Below are 6529 nucleotides of genomic sequence, written 5' to 3' on the forward strand. Positions count from 1 at the left end.
TGCACATTTTTGGTTTGCTAAATAAAGAATTTTGTGGATTTAGGCCAAGTGCTATCTTTTCAATAATCAGTGTTTTTATATTATTTTTCTAGTCTTATGGATGAACATTTCATATTGTGCTTGTCCCTTCTCTGGGTTTTGCTTTGTTTGATGTCTTTTCTACGTGTTTGTGTTTACAGTTAATAAAATATTTAATATTGCTGTGTGAATTGTTTTATTTATTTTTTGTCAAAAAACTGATTGTCCCCTTGTTTTGCTGTCATTATCATCACAAAGCAGAAATAACAGAACACTAGTTTTATTGATCTTTATTCATTTGGTCACAGACCAGTAAGCACATGGAGCTGATTTAGTGAGCTTGATTTTTTTGCTGTGTTTACCATAAAACAAGGAGGCTTGGTAGTCCAGTGGTTAAAAAAGAGTATTGTCACCTGGAGGTTCCTGGTTTAATCCCAGCTCAGCCACTGACTCACTGTGTGTGACCCTGAGTAGGTCACTTAACCTCTTCCTTGTGCTCCATCCTTTGGGTGAGACGTAAAACTGAGGTCTCATTGTAGGTGACTGTGCAGTAGCAGTTGTAATGCATGTTTCTGCAAGCACCTCGAGAAAGTAGTTTTTATAATGTAAATAATATAAAATCACTTTGGATTTTAATAATTCTGTGTTGCCCAAAAGGTTTAAAAATCACCCATAAATAGTACCATAGGGAAGTCATTTTTAAATTACTGGTCGTTTTTTAACAGTTCTCAATATTGTTTATTATTTATTTTACATTTAGTGCTTAGCTGTATTGACTAATAATTTATTGTACAAAAATCTAACACCTTATTAAGATTATGTAAAAAAAAAAAAAAAAAAAAAGGAAGGGTAGTGGGAACCCTTTGTGAAATTATTGGGAGCTTGTTGTGGGCCTAGTCTTGAGCTCTGTGGGCATCCTTTTTAAGAGGGAGTTATAGAAAAACAGGTCAAATGTTTCAGCCGAGAGAATGTGTCTTGAAAGTTCTTCCCTTCACACCATATGTTGACCTTGGCATTTAAACTACAACAACAGTTTATACAATCTTATTGTCATATTTCCAGACAGTGTATGTTGGAAAAAAAATCATTTTAAGTGTAATTTGGATGTTGGCCAATAGAACTTTTGACCATATGAACATAGAAATGCTCCAGCCAAAAAAAAAAAAAAAAAAAAAAAAATGTGCAGACAGCAGCTGTGAAAACTTTCACCTGAATGGAGAAATTGTTTTACACAGGAGCTGGTTGTATTTCTAAATCATAAATGTACTGCTTCTGTCTTTGTATATCCACAAATAAAAGTCAAATTTGATTGGTCTTCTTTGAATTAAAAAGAATTATGGTACTCCTTCAGTAACTCTAAAAATCCCACTGGTAGTTTTCCTTCAGGTGTGATTAATTGAACACCTGATTAAAATTACGACATGCAATATAAGAATGTCAAAACATTTCATATTTAGTATGTTTACAACTTCTAGGCTTGTGAAATTAAGATCTGACAAATTATAACACAATTTTGGTGTTTATAGTATTTGAAAACTAAGGAATAAGAACATAAGAAAGTTACAAGCAAGAGGAGGCCATTTGGCCCATCTTGCTAGTTTGGTTGTTAGTAGCTTATTGATCCCAGAATCTCATCACACAGTTTCTTGAAGGATCCCATTGTATCAGCTTCAACAACATTATTGGGGAGTTGGTTCCAGACTCCCGCAATTCTCTGTGTAAAAAAGTGCCTCCTATTTTCTCTTCTGAATGCCCCTTTATCAATCTCCATTTGTGACCCCCTGGTCCTTGTTTCTTTTGTCAGGTCAAAAAAAGTACATTGGATCAACATTGTTAATACCTTTTAGAATTTTGAAAGCTTGATTCAGATTGCCACATAGTCTTCTTTGTTCAAGACTGAATACATTCAATTATTTTAACCTGTCTACATGCATTTTAAACCAGAAATAATTCTGGTCGCTCTTCTTTGCACTCTTTCTAGAGCAGCAATATCCTTTTTGTAGCGAGGTGACCAGAACTGAACACAATAGTCAAGATGAGGTGTTACTAATGCACAGTACAGTTTTACCATTACTTCCCTTGATTTGTTAGTAGTATTCAACACTTTTTAATATATATCTGAGCATTTTATTGGCTTTTTTTTATAGCTTCCCCACATGTGAATGCACTTCCTTGAATCCCTACTACATTCGGTTTGAAAATTCATCATATACGCAGGACTGTCAAAACCTTTCTAGAAATCTAAGGTAACCATATCATATGCTTTTCAATTATCCATTGTAGATGTTGCATCCTCAAAAAAATCAAGCAGGTTAGTTACACACAATTTCCCTTTCCTAAAACCATGCTGACTGTCTCCCAGGATACTGTTACCATAAAGGTAATTTTTCATTTTGGATGTTGTTATAGTTTCCAGAAGTTTACATATAATAGAAGTCAGGCTTATTGGTCTGTAGTTATCTGGTACAGTTGTGTCTTCCTTTTTGTGGATTGGTATTATGTTTGCAATTCTTCAGTCTGTCAGTACAACCCCTGTCTCAAGAGGCTGTTTCATGATCTTCGTTAGCGGTTTGTAAATAACTTATTTCATTTCTTTGAGTACAATTGGGAGGATCTCATCCGACCCAGGGAATTTGTTTATTTCAAAGCTCCCAGTCCCTTTAACACTTCTGCCTCTGTTATGCCAAAGTTATTTAAAACTGGATAGGAACAGGTCGACATGTGGGGCATGTTGTCTGTATCCTCCATTGTAAAAACTTGTGAAAAGTAAAATGTTTCAAAATTTGAAAAACACAATATTAATTTAAGAACCCTTAGACGCTGAAAAAAAACCTAACCATTTAGTAACAGTTTTAAAAAAAAAAAAATTAAAATGTTACAAAAGTAAAATGTTTTTTTACCCAAACATTTACAATTACTTTTCCCTTGAAAAAAAAGTTATTTTTGGCTTAAACCACTCCTTCAGCGATTATGTAGTTCAAATACTTCAGATTTGTAGGCTGTTATTTGCAAACTAGACATAACAGCAAGTGTACAGCTGATGACATACTTTCTATTCTGAATGCAAAGCATTGTGTAGTTTCAGTTTTATACCTTTACTACTATGCCATTTCTCTCATAAAGTGGGCTCCATGTTTTTTATAGACACTTGATGTAGGCATACTGCAACAGATTTGGCTCAATTTGAATATATCAGCTTAATGTATTCCTTTTGAAATGTTATTAGCACTGACAGAATTTAGACGTAAAGTGTATAGGTGACAGACAGGGACCCTCTATACTTCCTCAGATTATGATAGACAAGCAAAGGATACCTATATTTAGTCTCAGTGTGCTCAGCTGCCTTCTGCCTGTCTGTGGATTGGAAGCAGTTTATTTGCAGGCCGGGTTGTATTAATACCCTAGAATTTCAAAGATGAATGGCAGTGTGTGATGCACTGCTGATACGAATTCTGACCCCAGCGAGTTTTCATGATGTTAAAAGCTCTGTAATGCCATTCTCTTGTACAATGCTTGTAGAGTGTGTCGTTGCTGCTTAGTGCCTTGCAGTAGGAAAAAGGGACTTTATGAGCACAACTGCACAGGTGGGCCTACATAGGATTCAATACACATGGAAAAGGAATGTGACAGTAGACAAGTTACCTATGATAGCTCCATAAAAGGTGAAACAATTTGCATGAGAAATATTTAAGTTGTGTCTGTTACTTATAAAGTAGGCTAATCATTGTTGCTTTATACTGTTATGTGGCTTGACAACAGAATAGAGCCTGATAAAACAATTGTTTTGAACCTACTGTATATAAATGGTGCATAAATGGATCTCATTCCATTACCAAATAGTCACAATTATTGGCACCATTTTATTTTCAGACAAATTAGAAGAAATGGAAGAGCTTGAAGACTAAACTATACCTCTGGCCTCCATTGGGTGGTCCTTCACTATCTCTAGGGCAGGGTTGAGACATAACTTGTGTCCGTTTTGGGAATAATCTTGCACTGCAGCTTTGTGGGTAGATAAAAGGACTTCTGTCTCCAGTTCAATTAGTCTAGCCCCTTTCATATCACAAAAAGTGCATTTTTAGAAGTTTGTAATCCTATGTTGCAATCCTTCAAAAAGGCAGCATTGTTCAGAATTAGTTAAAACCCAACAGAACCCTCTGCATGACCAGAAATGTCAAATTGACAAATGTTTTGGCTAATGGTTTAGTGGAAATAAAATAAATGTTTGTCTCCTTCAGTTTCTAATTAATTTTACCCCATGTTTTCTAATACATTTTTTACTGTAAGCCAGTTACAGTAAGTTTAATTATAAAAAATATACAAATTACCAAAACAATAAATACATATTTATTTGTCTAATTTAAAACCAGCTCTTTTGAACTGCAGCTACCATGGAATGTATATGACTTTGCATCCTTTGCAATTGAAATTAAGTTCCTTTTGAAAAAGCAAAGGTGATGAGTGCATGATAATAATTATTACAAAAAACACAAATTAGTTCTTCAAATAACCATTTGTTCATTTTCTAAAAAAAAGGGGAAATCCAATGTGATTAATCACTTTTGTTTTTAAAGTAATAAGGAAATTGAAGGATGGATGGGAGATTCCAATGGCTCAAATCATGTGGCTGTTTCTTTTTTCTTTTTTTTTATTGCGTGTGTGTGTGTGTGTGTGTGGTTGGGGATTTTGATATTTGTTTGCTTCTTTTCATTTTTCAACACAGTTGACGTTTTTTTATGGTTCCTATGCATCTTCTGCATCATTTGACTCAAAAGCATTCATGTGTCTTATCAGCATGACTGGAGTATATTATTCTCTAACGGTTAGAGGAGGGACTGTTTAGAAAAGGTGTCAGCTTGGCTAACATACAGATAAGTGTAAAAATAAATGAACTGCTGTATGGACTTTTGTGTCTGCATATGTTATACACGCCTCAATTTTTCTTGCAGCCCCCACAGCCTAAAGAGGTGGGGAGGGGATTAGGTGAATTGAGCATGTGAATAGTGTGATATTAAAGATACGGACATACTGTACTGTAAAGAAAGAAAGGTACTGTAGAGGTACAAGTAAACTCACAAGTGTAAGAAGGCTTGGAAACCATCAACAATCTGCACCTGACCAAACATGCTTAACTAGTCCACTACCTGCAAATGAACTGTAAGGAATAATGAGATTTGTGATTATCTATTAATGGCAGCAGGCAGACTTGCTTTTGGTCACTTAGCCAATGTGAACCATTGCCAAAAGGAAGTCTTAGCAAAGCTGCAAGCTTTTAAAAAAATATGATAGGGTGCATATTAACCTGCATAGTAACCATTGCTTTGTGTATACTTGAGCTTGTGGTACTGAAAGAACAGCTCCTAATACAGAAAAGAGTGATAGCAACCGCGTGTGAACATATTGGGAATGGGGGATGTTTTTTGAAAAATTAGATGGATTTTTTAGTAAGATGTTGGTGTAAAAAAAGTCTACTTTAAATCAAATGTATAACCTACTGTATAAAACAGAAAACAAGACGCAATGCTACTACTGGTACTCCATTGTATTTAAGCAGGACATACTGTAAATCTAGGTTACTGTACCTAAACCTTCAAAAGCAGTATACATTAGCAATGCTTTGAGTTACAATGCATTTCTAAACACGAATGCGGAGCATATATAGCCTAGACTAAATGAATTAAAGAACAGTATGCAATACATCACAAATGATAATCCTCCATATTTTCTAAACACTAAATCAATACTGCAAAAATATAAAATGTACAGTTTAGCAACTTTAGAAACAGGTCTGTTCCTGGCAGTTAAAGGCGAAGTCATGATTTTGCTTTTTAAGATTAATTGGTTATGTTGTATTCACATATTGAATAACAAGAATGCAGAGGGTGCACAGGACAGCCAGGGTGGATGCTGAAATGTGACCGAAAAACAACTTGTTTTCAATACACCTGCTGTATGTAGGGATCTGCTGTTTGTCAATGGGTAGTGGGGTGAGCCTTTTAACATCTCACAGCTGCAGAGGTACTTGAGTTCAACCCGACTTCATCTAGTTTAGCAACCTTTTCTCCAAGTCTGTGATACTCAGTGCATTTATTAAGATGTGAACTTTCATGATCATCTTCCAGTATGATTATGATAGAAAGAACCATCCAGGTGCTCTAATACACCTTTTCCACTGGACTGTGTGCAGATGATTTGAGGTTGTGCCACTTTGCAGATTGATTAAAGTGCTTTAGACCCTCAGATTCAATAGCTTTATCACTGTACATCTAAAGAGAGCTTTCAGAAAATAATGTAGGCACACACCAAAGAAGTATAGTCTAATAATATAGACCACTCTAACTTTACATTAAAGAGCACTTTTATCCCACCACACTGGATGTATTTTCACTGCTGTATAGAGTGGGGATTTGGTAGACTGCTAAAAGAATTGTTGAATTGTGTTGTACTGTAAAAGCTTAAAAGATGTACCAACAATGAAATTGAGGCTTTTACAAGTGCAATATCTGCATTA

This window comes from Polyodon spathula, chromosome 11, assembly GCF_017654505.1.
Source record: "Polyodon spathula isolate WHYD16114869_AA chromosome 11, ASM1765450v1, whole genome shotgun sequence".
NCBI classification, from domain to species: Eukaryota; Metazoa; Chordata; class Actinopteri; order Acipenseriformes; family Polyodontidae; genus Polyodon; species Polyodon spathula.